The sequence below is a fragment of the Triticum dicoccoides genome, chromosome 7A (genome assembly GCF_002162155.2).
Source record: "Triticum dicoccoides isolate Atlit2015 ecotype Zavitan chromosome 7A, WEW_v2.0, whole genome shotgun sequence".
In the NCBI taxonomy this organism is placed as follows: Eukaryota; Viridiplantae; Streptophyta; class Magnoliopsida; order Poales; family Poaceae; genus Triticum; species Triticum dicoccoides.
In genome coordinates, this window is record NC_041392.1 from 710,980,762 (window position 1) to 711,000,012 (window position 19,251).

The 19,251-nt window shown below is 50.2% G+C and overlaps 3 pseudogenes; 2 read left to right on the forward strand and 1 right to left on the reverse strand.

Annotated features, from left to right (window-relative positions):
* The first annotated feature begins 455 nt into the window (after nt 1-455).
* LOC119333990 lies at nt 456-6,500 on the forward strand (annotated as a pseudogene).
* Nucleotides 6,501-6,873: 373 nt separating this feature from the next.
* Nucleotides 6,874-7,738, forward strand: LOC119330828 (annotated as a pseudogene).
* An 873-nt stretch (nt 7,739-8,611) lies between these two features.
* The window catches only part of LOC119333991, a 12,733-nt pseudogene continuing 2,093 nt past the window's right edge, over nt 8,612-19,251 (reverse strand).

Genomic DNA, 19,251 nt, shown 5'->3' on the forward strand with positions numbered 1-19,251 from the left:
TGTTCGGCTCCCGTACCAACGCACGGGCAATTACCTAGTCATGTAATAAAAATCCCTAAACAATTTGGACAACGCTATAGGTTCATTTTCACAAAATAAATCAATCATTTGTTTTTGCCATCATGTTCAAATTTTCTACAAATACGGTTATTGTTTTAGTGTGCTGGTCTTGTGGGGCATTAGCAAGATGACTTTTCGATTGCTTACTACAACAAGTTTGGTATGGCTTTGGTGAGAGATAGGCGATAATTGCGGCAAGCCGTCGGCTCGCTCGGGTATTTGTAGTCGTCTCCAAATGGTCTGTGATCATAGATGTATGTTTTTTATTTTTGTATTTTTAACTGCCATGATATGATGAATAGATCAGAGCCAAAAAAAAAAGATTGAAAGTTTTATAAAGAAAAATGCTCAAATTTTCTATTTTAACAAATGCAGTGGTTTCCTCTCAGTTGCCCATGCCGTCCGTCAACGACGCAGGCGGCTATTGCGTGTTGCATAGCAGCTTACGTGTCAACATAAAAAAGGCCCCGCGAATCAATCTGTGGTTGAGTTGGTTAGGTGGACAGTGGTATCCTCAACCCACCAGGGTTCAAATCCTGGTGCTCACATTATTCCTGGATTTATTTCAGGATTACCGGCGATGCGCTTTCAGTGGGAGGAGACGTTTCCGTCGACGACGAAGCGCCTGGAGGTGCTCATAGGGGTAGGGTGTGCGTGTGTGCATTCATAGGGATGAGTGTATGCGCGTATATATGAGCGCTTGTGTTTGTACTGATGCTCAAAAAAAAACATAAAAGAGGCCCCACATCATAGGAGCCCTTTCTTTTTTTAGCCTTGAAGCAGATACATCAGGAGCCACACACACACAAAAAAAAGCTTTGTTTTTCCTCGTCTGTTCCGGCGGGGGGAGGCGGCGATGGCCGCGTGGGCCGATGGTCGGCGCTCGCGGCGAGCGCACTAATCCACAGCTTCGCTGGGGGCAGCTACTGATCCGGTGTATACTCGCCGGCGATCAAGGACGTGGGCGCCTACGCCGGCTTCCTCTCCGCGTAGGCGCCCGTGGGCCACTGAATCCCCTGCATCGCTCTGTGCTGCCGGGTACCTCCCCATGTGGCTCGCCGGCCCCGATCCCGCTGGTCTGCCTCGAGCCCTCGACATGCTGCTCGCCGCGCAGGCGCGGACCTTCCTATATACGGCCGATGTCGTCACCGCCGTCGAGAACTTCCCCGGCCACCGCGGCACCGTCAACGGCATCCTGAAGGTACTGCCGTCCTGATCCCCCCTCGCTGGCTTTCTTTCTTACTGTACTGCTAAGCAGTATTCAGTCTCTGCTCTGCGTCAGTACCTAAATGATGTGATTAATTAGACCTATTGCGATTCATGCTACAATACAACCCTGTGTAGATGATGTATATGCTGAAATAAAAGAAAAACAAATTATACAGATGAAATCAGAAGTATCAAAAAATCCATGTGAAATCAAAACGGCCACATCCTCTGCTGTGACTGAGGAATCAAAAATCAGAAGAACCATGTGTTTTGTTTGCTTTCAGTTCCTTTCTTTCTTATATGTGCTGTGACTGAGGAATCTGTTCTGGTGGCATAGCTGATACGAACCTAGATACAAATTACTCAATGGATAATGGATACAAGGAATTCAGTCACAGATACTCCCTCCATTCCCTTATACAAGGCCACTATGAAAAATACATTTTGCATCTATACAAGGCCACTACCAGTAACCGAAGCAAAATTTAATGATGTTTTCTCATACTAGCAACTTGTTTAATACTTGCATGCATGTAGTCATAATGACACTATGCTACTTCCTTCTCATTTCTTCCTTGCATGCATACGGGCATATTAATGATCCCAGTTAACAAGAAGAAAAGTTGGCTTGCAAAGTAGTCATTAAATTTTACCTAGGTACATGTAATTTGAGTTTGTGGCCTTGTATAAGGGAATGGAGGGAGTACAAGTTTCTATCAGCAAGAAAGGGGATCTGGGAAGCTAGAGCCGGGAGGTGGGAGAGGGAAAACGCCCAACAGCGGCCAGTTCGGGTTCCAGTTCTTCCATCCTTCCCTGAATCGATGTGTTCCTCTATATATCAGGTCAAGCCTCCTCGGGTTGGGCTTTGCAGTCTGTTTGGGCCTCGTGGGCCGGCATTGAGCCTCTTTGGTTGTGGTTGATGAAGTAGTTCCCGTGACATTCCTCCCTTCTTGAAACTCGGCTTGACCCCAAGCCGACACCGAAGAATTTATGCCCGGGTCCCATGGAACTGCCAGAGCGGTGGTGATATCCTTCATGGTAGTAGCCATGTTCGAGGTAGACTTGATCAAGTTCAAAGACGCTAGCGTCGTTGAGGTAGTAGTCGTTGTTGGCACGGACTTGGTTGATGTCGAAGTAGTTCTCGTGGCTGATGTAGACTTGATCGAGGAAGATGTCCATAAGCATAAGACTCCTCCGTCCTTCAAATTTTGCTTGCCGCTCAGGGAGATACACCTGAGAGCACTTGGTTGACCCATCACATGCCAACCATTCAGTCTTGTAAAGACTGCACACTGGGAGTTGTATGCAACAATAGTACACACAGAACCAAGCACCCAAGCAATCTTCCAAACCATCAAGGGACTGAATTCAAACCTCAAATGTACCGAGCAATTGATATAGAACTCTGTGGCATGAGCCTCTGAGAGTTTGCAGCTCACCAACTCAGTAGCAGAGCACTCGAGCATTATTTTTGGAGAAGTGTTTGCAAGAACAAGGCATCCATAGGAGCTCTTCAACATCAGCTGGTCCACACTTGGCATTGGATGTTTCTAGGAGCTAAGTTCAGTGCAAGGTAACACGTTAATTTGAACCGTTGAGACATCTGGCCATGTTAACAGAAATCCAAGATTCAGACAACCAAGCCTACTATGATAGTCCAAAATAATTTTGCTGTGGGGGTACACTCCTTGCCTGTCAGAGCACTCAACCCCAATAGCAATAGTGTTGGGATTGCCACATGAGCAATTGCAGAATAAGGAGTACACTCCTTGATTCTCACAAACTGCAGCTTGTATGTGTGCTGGCTTGGTACTTGCAGGAAATGACAATCGCTGCTCGACCATTTGATGAATGGGGTTATTCCTTTGAGAGGTTCGCTCTACTGCGCTGATGCTCACAAACAAGGAATGCAGTCCAATTTTCGTCATATAAGAATTAACCTCAGTGTACTGCTCCGCCATATAGGAAATCCTGTTGTTAAACTCCAACTTTCCGCTCTTGCATAATGTAAGTTCAGGTGCAATAGAGAAGTTGTGACTTGGACAAACTAGATATTCCTCCAAACATAGGTGATTGACGGGAGTACATACCATTAAGGGCTTGGTGATGTTGGATACAGCAATAGCCTTGCCCTGAACTACAAATTTCATCCAATGCACAGTAAGCTGCGGCTCAATCTCATCGAACATAATTACTCGCAAATAGTTATCAGTGCAACGTAGAATACTCGACAAGGCCTTCAGACATTTAAACTCATCAGAACTGACTGGCCGAGTTGTGACAATCTCTTTACTCTTCAGCTGGTTGTCAACTACTGTAAGTTCTCCATAAGAATTATGGGTGTAGAGCCACTCGACATCAATTGCGCCCATGAACCTGTGATAAGGGCTCGCAAGGCATGCTTCAATGATATGTTGCCCAGGCCAGAAAGAATCTTCTAAAATTGTATTGGCCAACAGCAAACCTTGAATATCTGACCGCCAATATTCCGCACTCCTCCATAGCTCTTGATCCACCAAAGGCAGCTGTACAGAAAAATACCCCTTGTCTTTATGAGCTCCCTGAGAGGTCCAAATGAATAAAATGCTCCCAATTCTGACTTGCGTGTATACCAGGCTACCATCAGGGAATACCAGTTTGTGTAACCATATGGTGTGAGTGACTATAACTGAGATTAACACACCACAGCATTCAGCCATATGAAGGGCAACAACGAGAGATTGAATGCTTACTGCCTTGTTGCAGCACACAATTGCATGCAGATTTGGTGAGCATGTCACAGCCGATAAGAACCATCCTCCAGAGGGCCAAGTGTTGAGCTTCACCATAACATTCTGCAACTTTCCAACCTGAAGAAATAAGTAACAACTGGACCAGGGGAAATTTACTTGAGCATTCTCACTGGGATGAATCTGTAGGCCGCTACTTATGAACTCAGCCTTCACAATAGTCATCAAGGCGGCTATCTCAAGTTCCAGCCAACCCATGTGATTCGTCATTGGATTTTTGTGAACACCGGGACCCCATGGTGATGTGACACACAGAACTCTTTGGGCAACATGTGGCACACTAAAATTTTCATCAAATGAGAAGTAGTCCCAAAGAAGCCAATGCATCTGTCCTATTAATGCCACCATGAAACCCACCATTTTCTCTTCCTGTAAGGCCTCATTCTTGAAATTTGTTTGAAGTGATGGAGTCCATGGCTGCAGCAACTTATATTGCAAATACTCCCAGGAGGAAATTGATTGTGGCTCTACAGGACAACCCAATACTAGCTCATCTCCAGTAAGAAATTCAACTGAGTGTTGTCTGGGCATACCAGCTGAAGAAATCTTCATGAGGCTCCTAAATTCATCCAACTGCAACACGGTACATACATGGCTGCACACAATGAATGGCCATGGTACCTGCCGGAGCACCTTTGATGACAAGGTAGCAACGATTTTTTCTAAGAATCCTTCCTGAGAGTACTACTTGAAGAGCGTCGTGTTCCCAGGACTCGAAAACCGTCTGTCATTGTTTCCTCCAGTTTGCCTGAGTGGCACAAAGACATTAGTCTTTGAATTTATTCGAGAGCCAAAGAGTGGCTTCCATTTGTACTCTGCTTCATTAGTGGCAGCGCTCTCAGCATGTGCAGCTTGGTCACCGATGAAGGAAGGCCATGGCCTTGGTCGTAGCCCTTGTCTCGGTCGCATGATACTCGGGATCACATATACGATAGACATGTACATGAACAACTCGGTGTGGTTGATGAGGCACGTTGTCGAACACCTTGAGGACGACTTGGTGTCCAGCACGAGGAGAACAGACAACCAGCACAGCTGGGCTGGCCAGAGCCCCGGAGACTCAGTGAAGGATGCAGACACACTCCATGGAGTCAGGGGCAGCATTCCTAGGCCACTTCCGCTGTGGCTACTGTCGAGGGTTCCGCCGCTTGCCGCAGGTGCAGCAAGCAAGGGGACGACGACGACCGTGGCCGTGAGCGACGTAGGTGTTGCGGCTGGGGTGAACACAGAAGCCAATGTGGCACCCTTCTGGCTTGGGTATTCTGTCGACCACATGGCATGCAACAAGGAGCATGAGCTGCTGGTAGCAGAAAGGACGACCTCAGCGGCCTCCTCGATGATGATGGTTGGTGGTGAGATGACATGAGGCACGGCCTCGTCAACGCCAACGTCGAGGCTGGCGTCGGGGATACTCACCGCAGGTGCAAGACCGGCAATGACGTTGTCGTGGTCAACCGCAATCTCCTCAGTCATTGGCTCTTGCACGGGAGACTTGATGATTTCAGAATCTGTGCCGACCAACTCCATCAACTCACGCACAGCGTCCCGGATCCGATTGAATTGCTCAGCTAGGCTGCTCATGGTGACGATGGTGGGGAAATTTTGTAGGTGGGAGGTGGTGGACTGGCTCTGAATACCAAATGATACGAACCTAGATACAAATTACTCAATGGATAATGGATACAAGGAATTCAGTCACAGATACAAGTTTCTATCAGCAAGAAAGGGGATCTGGGAAGCTAGAGCCGGGAGGTGGGAGAGGGAAAACGCCCAACGGCGGCCAGTTCGGCTTCCAGTTCTTCCATCCCCTTCTCTGAAGCGATGTGTTCCTCTATATATCAGGTCAAGCCTCCTCGGGTTGGGCTTTGCAGTCTGTTTGGGCCTCGTGGGCCGGCATTGAGCCTCTTTGGTTGTGGTTGATGAAGTAGTTCCCGTGACATTCCTCCCTCCTTGAAACTCGGCTTGACCCCAAGCCGACACCGAAGAATTTATGCCCGGATCCCATGGAACTGCCAGAGCGGTGGTGATATCCTTCACAATAGTAGCCATGTTCGAGGTAGACTTGATCAAGTTCAAAGACGCTAGCGTCGTTGAGGTAGTAGTCGTTGTTGTCACGGACTTGGTTGATGTCGAAGTAGTTCTCGTGGCTGATGTAGACTTGATCGAGGAAAAGTACAGTATGCAGATCCTGTACATGCTGAAATTAGCAGAAAAATACATACGAACTATTCTGGAAAAGTACAGTAATGTGATTTATTAGAATTATTATAGTGTAATTCATACATACAGTATAACCATGGTAGGAATTCTTGCTCCTTTGGGAGGCAGCATCACTGGTTCTAGAAGAAGAGTACAATTGTGTAGGCGCAGTCACTGTTTCACTATAATTTGCTCTGCCCAAAGACATCAGAGAGGCAATAATGCAGCCTTCTTTTGCTGGTCTCGTCCTTTCAGCACCATGTTTGTTTTCTGAAATCCTGTATCTACTCCTGACACTGGGTGGAGCTATCATTTGCGTTAATTGCACGAACTTTCAGTGTTATTGTCTTGAGTTTTCAGCTAACTATATTCCTAACTCGGACGATGCAAACGTGTGTCGATCCAACATTGCACACATTTTGCTGAATAATCCTAACCTGCACTCTGTTTCTCGACGACGTACCAAACTAGCAATCGTAAGGCGCATTTATTAGGCAGTGTATCATGTTTTTTCTTGTTACACAAGTACATATATGCCCTACTCCTTTATTATGGTATTAAATGATCTATGCATTTTCCGAACAGGGTTTTCTGGGCTTTGGGTGGAGCAATACTTATGCTAGCGATATTACCCACAGGCCATAGTCGTCGCATTGCTGCTCATGTATTTTGTCGATGTCCACAGTGCTCATCGGCGGTACAACAAGAAGTTCCTTGATGCCTTCGCTCTTATGGCCGTTTCTGTTGCCGGGTACCTGATGGTTGTCATAATCTGTGACCAAGTATTCGTGATAAGTTCAGCTGGACAGAGTGTTTGCTTCGCGATACTCCTGCTGTTGATCATGTCTCCAACAGTTATTGTTATAACAGCTCACAAGATGGAATCGAAACAATGAGAAGAGCCAGCTCTAGCACTGCGCTTGTGGGATCTGGTCAGGACATGTCGTCGCACAAAGAAAACATGAATGTGGTGCAGGCCATGTGTAAACTGACTTCTGACTGCTCTTCCTTGCGATGGCCTGTGGAATGGGATCGGGGCTAGCCAGGGTGAACAACATCAGCCAGATCAGGGGCTCTCTTTGAGTAAACGAGCAGGGAGACCAGCACCCTGGTGTCGCTCTGGAGCATCTGGAACTTCTCGGGGAGGTTCATGAGGAGTAGGCTGGCCTTTTTCATAGCAGCGACGCTTCTGGTCATGGGTGTAGGCCATGCTATCATCTCCTCCGGTTTCCACGCATAGCTCTACGTCGGCTCTGGTTTCCAAAGGCGCTTCTATGGCAAGGAGTCGCCACAAGGTGAGTTTGCCTGCGCCGGAAAGCACTGCTTCGCACTCCCCTTCCTGATTATGGCATGTGTTTGTGTTTCGGGTCTGCCGTAGCATTTGTATTGTTCATCAGAACAAAGAAGTTTTGTAGGTGAGTTATATACGCCAGACTGCTGTCTTTTGTAGAGAATAAACTTATATATATGCAAACGACACTCAGTATCATGTTAGCATTTGGTATTATAGCATTATGTACTAGTATATAGCAACATTATAATGGCTAATTCCTTTCTGAATTAATAGTCGAGAAGATGAGTGATACATATTTTATTTAGACAACCACTGCATCTGTTTGTGTTTGTAAGAGAGCACTAACAAGCTCACTCTACTCCTATATATCACTTCACTCGTCACCTTGTTTGATTCCTCCTTTAGCTTCCTCTGGTGTTACGCCCTTCCCGTTGTCTTTCTACTTTTCTTTCTTCTCCTTTACTCCTCTTTCTCCTCAGCTTTCTCCACTTCTGCCTCATCTTCCTCATTCACCTTCGCCTTTGCTGCTGCCGCGTCTTCCTTGGCCTGCTTGAGCGCCTCAATGAGGCCTGATGAACACTAATTAGGGTCCCTCTTCTTCTTCGTCGACATTGGCATCAGGTTGTCTGCCACATCGGTGGGCAACATGTCGGTCTCCTCGAGCAGCCGTTGAATCTCCCCAAACAGACCATGCTCCACGACATCCAGGTAGTTCTTGGCAAGCACCTTGAAGCCCTCGAAGAGGCAATAGGACATCTCGATTTGCTTGTCCATCCTGCCCTGTCGGATCAGTGCCGGGTCCATTTTCTCCTTTTGGTTCGTCGTGAAGATGATGATTCGCTCACGGACGGATGCTGCCATAGCCCGTCGATGAAGTTAAGCAGGCATGAGAGCATCACCTTGCTTTCGTTGTCCTTCAGTGGGTCTTGTTAGCATTTTGTATTGTTGCACGCTTTATATGTAGCAGCATTACAAGTGAGATCACTGCATTTTTCTTTTGCAAGGGAGCAATAGTGAAGAAGCGCACTCGTTTTCCTTGGCTTCCTGGCTTGAGATCATTTCACTCGTTGATATTTCCATTGGCTTCCTCCGGTGCTTTGTCCTTCCCTTTGTCTTCCTCCTTGGCTTTCTTCACCTCTGCCTCCTCTTTCTCCTTGGCTTTCTTTGTTGCGGCCTCCTTGGCCTCCTCTGCCTCCTTCACCTTGGTTGCCGCCGCATCCTCCATGTCCTGCTTGAGCACCTCAATGAGGCCTGTCAAGCACTCGTCGGGCTCCCTCTTTTGCTTCTTCCACATGGGCATAAGGTTCCCTGCAACGTCGGCAGGCGACATGTCTGTCTCCTCGAGCAGCCGCTAAATTTCCCCAAAGAGCTTGTGCTCGATGACATCTAGGTAGTTTATGGCGAGCACCTTGAATCCCTCGAAGCGGTAGTAGGACATCTCGATTTGCTTGTCCACTCCGCCCCTCCGGATCAACACCTAGTCCAGCTTCTCCTTGTGGTTGGTGGAGAAGATGATGATCCCCTCACCTCCGCAAGCAGACCACAGCCCGTCGATGAAGTTAAGCAGGCCTGAGAGCGTCACCTTGGTGACATCATCCTTCTCCGGCTCTACCGGTACCTTGGGCTTGTCATCATTGTTGGAGTCCTTGTCGCTTGCGGTCTTCTTGTCCTTGCTGCGTTTTCCGGTGAGGTTGACAAAGCGGTCAATGTCCTCTATGACGATGATGGACTTGCCTGTGGTCTCGATGAAGAGCTTCCGCAACTCGCTGTTGTTCTTGACCGTCGTGAGCTCAAGCTCATAGACGCCATCATCGAGGAAGTTGGCCATGGCGGCGATCATGGTGGACTCGCCGGTGTCGGGCGGTCCGTAAAGGAGGTACCCACGCTTCCATGCCTTGCCGATCTTGGCCTAGTATTCCTTGCTCTCCTGGAATGCCATGCATGAGGTCGTTGATGACGGCCTCATTCTCATCAGAGATCATGGCGAGTGTGTCAACGGTGGCGGGGTGCTCGAAGTGGACGTGGCTCCAGACGCTTTTGCCCCAGTAGGGGTTCGAGCTGCCGCTGGCATTGTTGGTGAAGAGGCGGCATGGGATGTTCTTGACGGTGACAGCGCGACCCTCGCCGAGGATGAAAGGAAGGTAGGAGTCCCAGAGAAGTCGTCAAGGACATCCTCATGGTGGTCCCAGAGAAGTCGTCAATGACCTTCTCGTGGTCGTCAACAGAGACCCTGAGGTTCTTGTTGTCCTTGCCGAGCTCGGCCTTGAGCTTGGGCACGCGGTGGGCGCAGGCATCACTGAGGTAGGCTTTGACAGAGGGGAAGAAGTCAGCCGAGGAAGATGTCGGTCGCCACCACCGATGCAAGCCCCGCCCACCTCTCCACCATCGCCGTCATTACCGGACCTGAAGCTCCTCTTCATATCGTGTCTTGACAGAAAGCCGTAGTGACCTGGATTGGACTGTATGCGTGTACGTGTTGCTTATATAATGCTGAAGAGGAGGTGGTCGGAAGAGGAGGTGGCCCAGCGAGCGTTTAGCTGCTGCTACGCGGGAACGAGCACACCGCTCAGTTCGCCGTGTCCCGTGTGCGTTTTAGTACCACACCGCGCGTAAACAAAAATTAGTACTACACCGCTCGCTTTGGAGCGTACTTCGCAGTCTAAATAGTCTGGCAGCGACGCACATTTGGCCGATGACGCAAAGCATATACACCAGCTTGTTGGTTCAGGGTCTGTCGAGGCAAAAAGCAATCATCACATACTTCTGGCCGGGCCAGCCCTTAAGTTGCTGTTAAGTCGTGCATGAGGGGGGCCAAAAGTATGGATTGGCGTCAGTCTTTTTTTCCTAAGCCTTCACTTTTATTTTTTCAAAGTACCAAGATCTATTATAAAAATGACCGATGCTAGGTGCCGGCTGGCCAAATTTTTTGGCGGGTTGAAGCGAAAAAATTTGTCAGTCCAGCAAAAGAAGAAGCCAACTCCAGCAAAATTGCATCACCGTTGCCGGCCACAACAAAAAAACCTCATCGGTTCTAGCTAAAGGAAACGCCAGTTGTAGCTCAAAATCGTGCCGGTTGTAGCATGTCGACTCCACGCCACCAAAAACGCACCTCGCTCTAGCGCGGGCTGCTGCCATTTGCAGCTCCTATGACCACCATCTCCAGCAACGACGGCTGTCGGGGTTGCAGCACGCAGCACTGAGTTGGGGGCGTAGCTCGTAAGTTGTGGCCTCGAGCTCGTCGGTGTTTGTTGTGCTCGTGACAAGACCGGGGAGTACGCGGCAGGCGCGGGGCTGGTCGCAGCAAATCCGGCGGCGGTGGCAGCTCCATGGATGCGACGCTGGAGAGCAAAGGTAGGGCCATCGACACGGGGGAGCTGGAGGTGGGCGGCCGTCGACGTGGGGGAGAAGGAGGTGGGCGGTCGTCAGCGCAGGGAAGATAGAGATGCATGTGAGAGAGATGACGCAGATCAGCTGAGGAGATAAGGTACTAGTTGTGAGATGCACGATTAGTTCGGATTGAGCGACACGAGCGGCTGGCGCAAAGTTGGGCCGGTCGGCCGTATACAAATGTTTCCCGATAAAAATTCGCTGGAAGTAGAAAGTATCTTAAACATAATAAATATTACATCAAGGTCTTTGGACCATGAAATGACCAACCGTCGGTAGAGCAACCCACTGAAACGCCAACTTCCCCTCTCTTATGTAAGTCTTTCCTTCTCTTTCAAATGGTTGAACTTCTGGTTCCTAATCACATTAGCTTGTGCACGTTGATGATGCTTCCATATGTCAGCCTTTTCTCGCAGCTTGGTGTCTCCTCCTCTTTCTCTGCCAGCTCTCCCTTCAAGTTGCCCACTGAATTGTCCAGCAAGCCATCTTCTCCTATTCATTGGACCTCTTAAACTGCTGGTAGTTGAACTCCATGGCCATCTGTTCATGGGCATCCAAGAGGCAGTTGACATCGACAACTAACTTCTGATAGTTCTCCTCTAGTTTTCTTTTCTCCCGATTCAGATTGTTTTTTTTGAGAGAGTACGCCAAGAGCGTACCTAAGCTTTATAGAAGGGAGAAATAATTACAAGGGGATTGTTTTGGCCATCACCACAAGTCGGCAAGGCCAACTAGACTCCCACTCCTATCCTACCAACACGACTACTCACACAAGTGTTGAACACTCCTTGCTCCTGCCGCTAGCCAAAGTTGCAGCTCTTGATGAATCTTCATGGAGAGATCCGCTTCCTTGCAAATGCCATGTCCACCAAAAACTCTCCCATTCCTTTGCTTCCAAATGTTCCAACAAATCAAAAGCACCAGCGAATCAAATCCCTTTCGATACGCCTTGGTGATCCGCTTCCGGACAGTTGGCCACCAATCCTGTAGTATATCCGTCGGCGAGGGCATCATCCGCATGTCGATCTTAGCCCACCTGAGGCATTGGAACCACACCTGCCTCGAGTAAACACATTGGAGCATTGTATGCTCCACCGAGTCCTCCTCTTGATCACATAGAAAACAAACAGATGTAGCATCATGAAGTCCATGCCGGAATCTACGATCGGAGGTCCAAAGTCTTCGCTGCAGCGCCAACCACATGAACAGTCTGCAGCCCAGTGGAGCCCAGCATTTCCATAGTCCTTTTGCGCAACCCAATCTGATAGACCCCTCGTTCATGATCCGGTAAGCCGAAGAAGCCGAGTACTGTCCCGAAGCCGACCACTTCCAAATCGCTTGATCCTCCCGTGAGGGGTCAAGCTCCACAGCATCTAATCTCTCCCACAGTTGGATGAACTGGACAAGCCCGTCCGTTGACAGCTCACCTTTGATGTCATTAATCCAATTGCTTGAGGTCAACCCATCCTTTGCCAACCGTCGGTTCACCGTTTGGGTTCGAACATGCGCTACCACCAGTGGTGCAATTTCCAAAATGCGAAGACCATGAAGCCATCTATCCTTCCAGAAGAGGATTTGACTACCATTGCCCAGAGTCCAATGCACCAAGCTAGTGAAGGCGGCTTGCATCTCCTTGTCTGCCGACATAGCCAGCCCTTGCCAAGGTTTGGAGCTGTCAGTATGTTTGAGCCATTCCCATCTGAGCCGGAGTGCAATCCCTTGTGTGTGCAAGTTCAACACGCCCAGCCCGCCAAGCTCCTTGGGTCGGCAAACCCTGCTCCAGGCCACTAGGCACTGTCCACCGTGAATCTCCTCTGAACCGACCCAGAAAAACGCCTTACACCCTCTGTCAATGCTATCCAAGGCCCACTTCGGAGCGTTGGCCACGATAAGATGATGGATAGGCCTCGCTCTAACTATGCTATTGATCAAAACCAATCTGCCAGGCCTAGTTATCAAACCTCTCGACCATCCTGGCAGGAAATTGAGCACCGCATCCACCATAGGCTGCCACTGGTTGCGAGTTAGTTGCTTGATCGAGAGTTGGAGGACAAGGTATTTACACGGGAAAGTTTGAATCCTCCACGGTAGCGCTGCAGCAACTCTTTCGGTGTCTCCCGCACCCGGCCTGATCATGATTGCCGAAGACTTTTGATAGTTAATCTTCAGTCCCGACGCCTCTCCAAATATGTGCATAACTTCCTTAACAAAAGCCAGATCCATGAGAGTCGGCCTGATGAAGAGAACCACATCATCCGCATAAATCGATAGCCGTTGGACCGAAGAACATCCTGGCATCGGGCTTAGAACTCCAGCAACTTGTGCCTGAACTATGAGGGTCGACAGGGCATCCATCGCAATGACAAAAAGGAGAGGAGGGATTGGATCGCCCTGCCTCAAGCCACAAGCATGCAAGATCTTATCTCCAACGCTGCCATTCACAATCACTCTCGAACTAGCCAATGATAAAAGCGTGGCAATGAGCGATCTCCATTTCTCCGGGAACCCTTTCGCATGAAGCACTTCAAAAAGGAATGGCCAAGACAACGAATCAAAAGCTCTCGAGATGTCCATCTTAACCAGAACTCCCTTGGCTTTCCGTTTGTGTAGGTTCCTCGCCACTTGACGTACCAGCATGAAGTTGTCATGGAGATTTCTGCTTTTGATAAAGGCAGATTGATTAGGGTGAATCATTTTCTCCATACGCCCACACACTTTGATAGCTAAGAGCTTTGCGCAGATTTTAGGGATGCTATGCAGCAAGCTGATCGGTCTAAAGTCACCAATCTCTGAGGCATCCGGCTTTTTAGGGATTAGGGTAATCAGCGCCTTGTTAAATCTGCCAAAACCTCAACCATTGTCCAGCATGAACTTTTGAATCACAGCGATCACATCCCCCTTGATAACAGGCCAGGCTTTGTGGAAGAAAAGCCCAATGAATCCGTCCGGCCCAGGCGCTTTGTCAGCAGGCATGCCTTTAATGGCCTCCCAGATTTCCTCCTCAGAGAAGATGGCATCCTGATCAGATAAGTTGATAGGCTCCATGTTCAGATATTGCAAGTCGATAGTAAAATCCCTCGCCTTCGCAGAGCCCAGAATCTCCTTATACGCCTGATGGAAAGCGGACTCCTTGCCATGTTGATCGGTGATGATCTGCCCTCTGACCGAGATCGCCGGGATGTAATTACGAGCCTTCCTCCCATTCGCAAACAACTGGAAGAATTTTGAGTTTGCATCGCCCTCCCGAAGCCATTTAATCCTAGAACGCTGCCTAGCAATCGTTCTTTCCAGCGAAGCCAGGCTAAGCAGGGTTTTTTTCCAATGTCCCACGAAGCCATCTCTCCTCAGCAGTCAGGCTTCTATCCTCCATGTCCTTATCAAACAGCTTGATGACCAATCTCGCGGTTGCCATTTGGATTTTGACATTGCCAATCTTTTTCTGCCCCCAAGCCATGAGGAATTTAGCGGTGTTCCTAAAAGAGCTCATCCAGCCGCTTATACGGATCCGAGATGCCTGGCTCGCAGACCCAGGCCTCCTTGTCTGCCTCCTCAAATCCATCTATCTTGGTCCAGAATACTTCAAACCTGAAGCGCCTGGGGGTGAGAGTGTGTTCCTCCAACGCAAGGTGCAGGGGGCAATGGTCAGAGACATCCGTTGACAGAGCTTGGAGCACGCAGCTTGGATATTCCAGTTCCCAATCAACCGAGACGAGAGCACGGTCGATCTTGGTGAGGGTGGCAAGCTCTCGCTCATTGCTCCAAGTGAATTTGCGCCCATGTAGGAATAATTCTTTAAGCTCCATGTTATCAATAAAACGCCTAAATCGTCCCATCATTCTCCGGTCAATATTGGCGTTGCTCTTGTCAGCAGCACAAAGGATGAGATTGAAATCTCCAATGACCATCCAAGGTCCCGGGCAAAGAGCACGCCTTTCCACCAACTCATCAAGAAAGGCAATTTTCTCCACGTCCTCCTGTGGCCCATACACTACCGATAGCCACCAGGGCGATCCCACCAGGGGGGTAACATAGCCCGTGATGAAGTGAGAGTCATTGACAAGGTTAGAGATGTGGACAAGGTTAGATTTCCACGCTAACAGTATGCCTCCACGAGTCTCATTGGCCGGGAGATAAGCAAAGCCATCATAAGCCGGACCAATACATTGCATAATAGTAAACCTGTCCACAACAGCCAATTTTGTCTCCTGGATACATATGGTAGCCGCAGTGATAGAATTTACAAATTCTCTAAGGGCCTTCTTCTTGGCCGGACTATTAAGCCCTCTCACGTTCCAACACACCAACTCCACATTGGTGCCAGACATCTAGACGTCTAGCATCCAATAAGCACAAGCGGGACTGACTCACGCAGTGCCCACCATTGCCCCTCCATCCAGCCTCTCCAAGTCCATGGGAATAGTCTTGCCAAAGATTGCTGCTATCGCTCTAAGCTGCCGCTCTTGAATAGGCGAATCAAACATTTCTTTTAGCAACCCTAAAGCACCATCCTGGACCGCAAGATCATCCTCCACAACACCCAGGGTCTTGAGAAGCACCGCTTCAGCTACAGAGGTCTTTTGCTTCCTAGGCGCTGCAATGCTCACCGAGCGGGTGGTGCGTCTAGGAGTGCACATCTCCTGTCCCAACTGCACCCCTTTGACAGCTTCAATATCCTTTAGAAGTGGAGGTGCTAGCTTCTTGAGCAAACCCGCACAAAAGGATTTAAGCTTTCCCATCGCCACTCGTTCTTTGTCCCTCAGGCAATGAACCAACTGATCTCCACCAACCGTACCCGACAGCACGTTGTGAGCCAAGGGAGGCGTGGTTGCCATCACAGTCATGTTGCATGGGCACGTCACATCCTGCATGCCCGCCAGCGATAGGTTGCATGGCGGGGTCACGTCTATCAGTGGGGGAATCTCCTGGGGGGCGCCCACATGCACCAAAGTGGAAGAGGCTGACAAGATCTCATCCACCGGGGCCCAGCCCGCAGCAGGGGGCAGGGGGCAGCATCATCTCGGGTACTGGCCTCACCCCCACCCCCATCCTGCGACACCCGACCAATCTGCATCTCCTCTGGCGTGCCAACCATTATTTTTGTCCCCAACGCGTCGTCGCACTCCACCCCCCGCGTCTCAGGCTCGGCAATGATTGCCCCAATCTACGTGCCCGATGAACCCCCCACTTCCACCTCGGGATCCTGAGGGCCACCGGCACAGCCTCCTTCCAGACCCACCTCACCTTTGTCGGCTGCCATGGAGGGCATGACCACCTCCTGATTGGCTAACGACAAATGGATAGAGGGAATCCCTAGCACAACGGGCTCCACCACCGCAGCCGTCTCGGGTCCCACGCCTACTGGAGGCGTCACCCGTGCCAGCACAACTGTCTCCGGCACAGGATCCACAGTCACCAGCTGCCGTGGGGGCGTCGCTGTGGCCGGCGCCTCGGCCGCCACCGGACGGCCCCCAGAATCCAGAGCGCCAGCCGGGGAAGCTGGCACCACCAACGCCTGTCTCGAAGCACGAGGCTCACCGGGATTGTTGATCCAGCATGCCGACGCTCCAGCCATCTACGTGCTGCCAGAACTAATCGCCGGCAGCCGCCAGTTGGATTCACCCAACCTGCCCATCAGAACTTGCCTGAAGGATCTGCCTGTAGCTCCAACTCCGGAAGCTCCAGCCGCACCACCACGGTCATCCCTCTGTCCGCGCGTCCAAGGCAGCACCTGGCGCTCCCCACCTCCAGAGAAGCCGCCAGATTCATCTATTAACCCACTCTGACCGCTACTGCCGGAGCTCTCCAACCGACGCCAGTTCTCCGGGGCATTGAAGTCCCACATCCTGCCAATGTGAATGAGCGTCGAATATTCCAAGAATTGGCGAGATGAAGCACGCCGCTGTCGTGCATCTTCCAACTCCGGCCCAGGGATCCACAACCGCTTGTCCACCGGAATATCATCCGGCTGCACACACCAGGCCCGCACCTTGAACAGCGATAAATCCGATCTGTCCGCTGTCTCCGGCGCCAAGCTGTCAATTTTGCAAGCACTTCCTAGAAGCTCAGCAGCCGTATCACGAGACCACGCATGCGAGGGGATTACTTCAATCATGAGGTCTACCTGCACCCTCATTGCCTTGGCCGTAGCTTGTGCCTGCCGCAACCAGGGCTTAAAGAACAACTTGAAGTATCCATTGTCAACCGGGATGGAACGGAGGGCAATGTTGCAGAGCTCCGGGGTGGCAAAGACAATCAGGAAGTCCTCCGGCTGGAAGCGATGAACAGAGAAGCGGTGACGCGGGATCTTCAGCTGCGCCAAAATGGCCTCCGCCGCCTCCACACAGGAGACCGACGGCCTCACACCTCCAATGTAAGCCACCACTGCCAGACGAAGCCGCCGTTCCATGTCTTCCATCTCCGGGGAGCGTTGGAGCACGCAGATGCCCCCCGAAGCAGCCTGGGCTGGTGGCCAAGCAGAGGACAAAGGCTCAGCCGCCGCCGGCGAGGGAGGCACCACAGGTACCTCCTGCCTGGGCGCCGATGAGGTCTGTCTCCCAGCGCCAGCCAACACCACAGACGGATCCAGACGGCCCATCTTGGCTAGGACCGACCGGATCAGATCCCTCTCCGAGGCCGGGCTCCGAGGACGCTTGCATTGGAACGATTCATGGCCTTCTACACCATAGCGGTAGCACATGGGGCGGTTTGGGCAATCCTGCTTCTTGTGGTCGTCCCCAAAGCACTTAAAGCAGAGACCTTGCAGCTCGATCGGGAACTCCCTCCGCTCCCACGACGAGGACGGCGAGGGCGGCGCCCTACGAACAGACGGGCCAGCCTCCTACTGACGCCGCAGAGCACGCCGACGGCGCCACATCGCCTTGCGGGTGGGCCTGGGGCGGCGGAACCCATCCACCGGCACCGCCGGAGGGACAGCCACCTGCTGGCTCGCCCTGCCAGAGGACGCCGCGCGACTGGATCCAGGGGACCCCGAGAGGCCCAGGCCGAAAACCACCGGTTGCGGCCTAGGGAACGCCGAAGAGACCGAGGGCGGGCTGGAGGAGCCAGCCGCCATCATCATCGGAGGAGGCCGCCGCAACCAAGGTGGTCAGCGGCAGGGAGAGGTGGACGCCGCGGCCGGAGTGGCCGGCGGCGGGAGCGGGGGCGAGAGAGAGGGGCGAGGGAGCGGCTCGGACGACCCTTTCTGATTGGATCAAAGGATCGATTCCTTTCCCCGATTCAGATTGTGAACTTGAAATGAACTCCCCAGATGGTCCCTTATCCTATATATCTTGCTCTCTTAAAGGGCCAGTGCCTTCTCCATTGAGTCTGGCCACTCTAAACCAATCCACTAAATTACTCCATAATTATTCCTTCCTGCAAAATTATGAAAAAAAACATGGCAATAAGCTAAATGACTTAGATATGTTATAGTAAACTTAATTATAACTATTGACCAGGGCAATTATTTGAAACATGGTTAATTAAGCACTGCTAAACAATGAGCATTGAAATTCAGCAAAAAACAATGATCAATATACAATAATTGAAACATGGTTAATTAAGCACCGCCAAACAATGAGCATTGAAATTCAGAAAAAAACAATGATCAATGTATAATCAACACTAAAGAATTAACACAATACAATCTCAATGAGCAACGAACAATTAACAACGACCACTTTACAGTCAGACACCTTATTAAACTAATGAACTATCTAAACAACAAAACACTGAAAGTCAAACACTAAGCATGTAAACAATTAGTAAAGTATAAATCTCAATTAATTAATAATCACATGATTGCAAACATGCAACAAATTAACAGTACAATACAGATACCAACTAATTAAAATAAGACCACACGTACCAAATTTCTAAGCACACTTAACAAATCTAAATGAGCTTGAATTAGCACACCTTCTCAGCAAATGTGAGAATCCCTTCAAATGCAATGCATCTCTCCGAGGGCTTGCCTTGGTCACACAAGACACTCAGATATGGGTCACTGCCGGTGAAATCCACATCATGCATGGTAGTAGGGATCTATACGAGCAAACAACATGCAAAGATAGGAAGTAATAGTTGAGATAGAGCTCCTAGTGAAAATCCCCGGAATCAGAAAACCCTAGCCGTAGCAAACTAACCTTGAGGATGTAGTCGTGGGAGGAGGAAACATGCTAGATGGAACCCTCATTGGTTTTTTTTTCTTTTCAAGTCATTCAAAGACAATATGACGCGGCATGGCATCGGCCGGCGGTCGGGCGACGACAGTGCGAAGAACAGAAAGAGAGTTCACGAGAGGAGAGGGCTCGA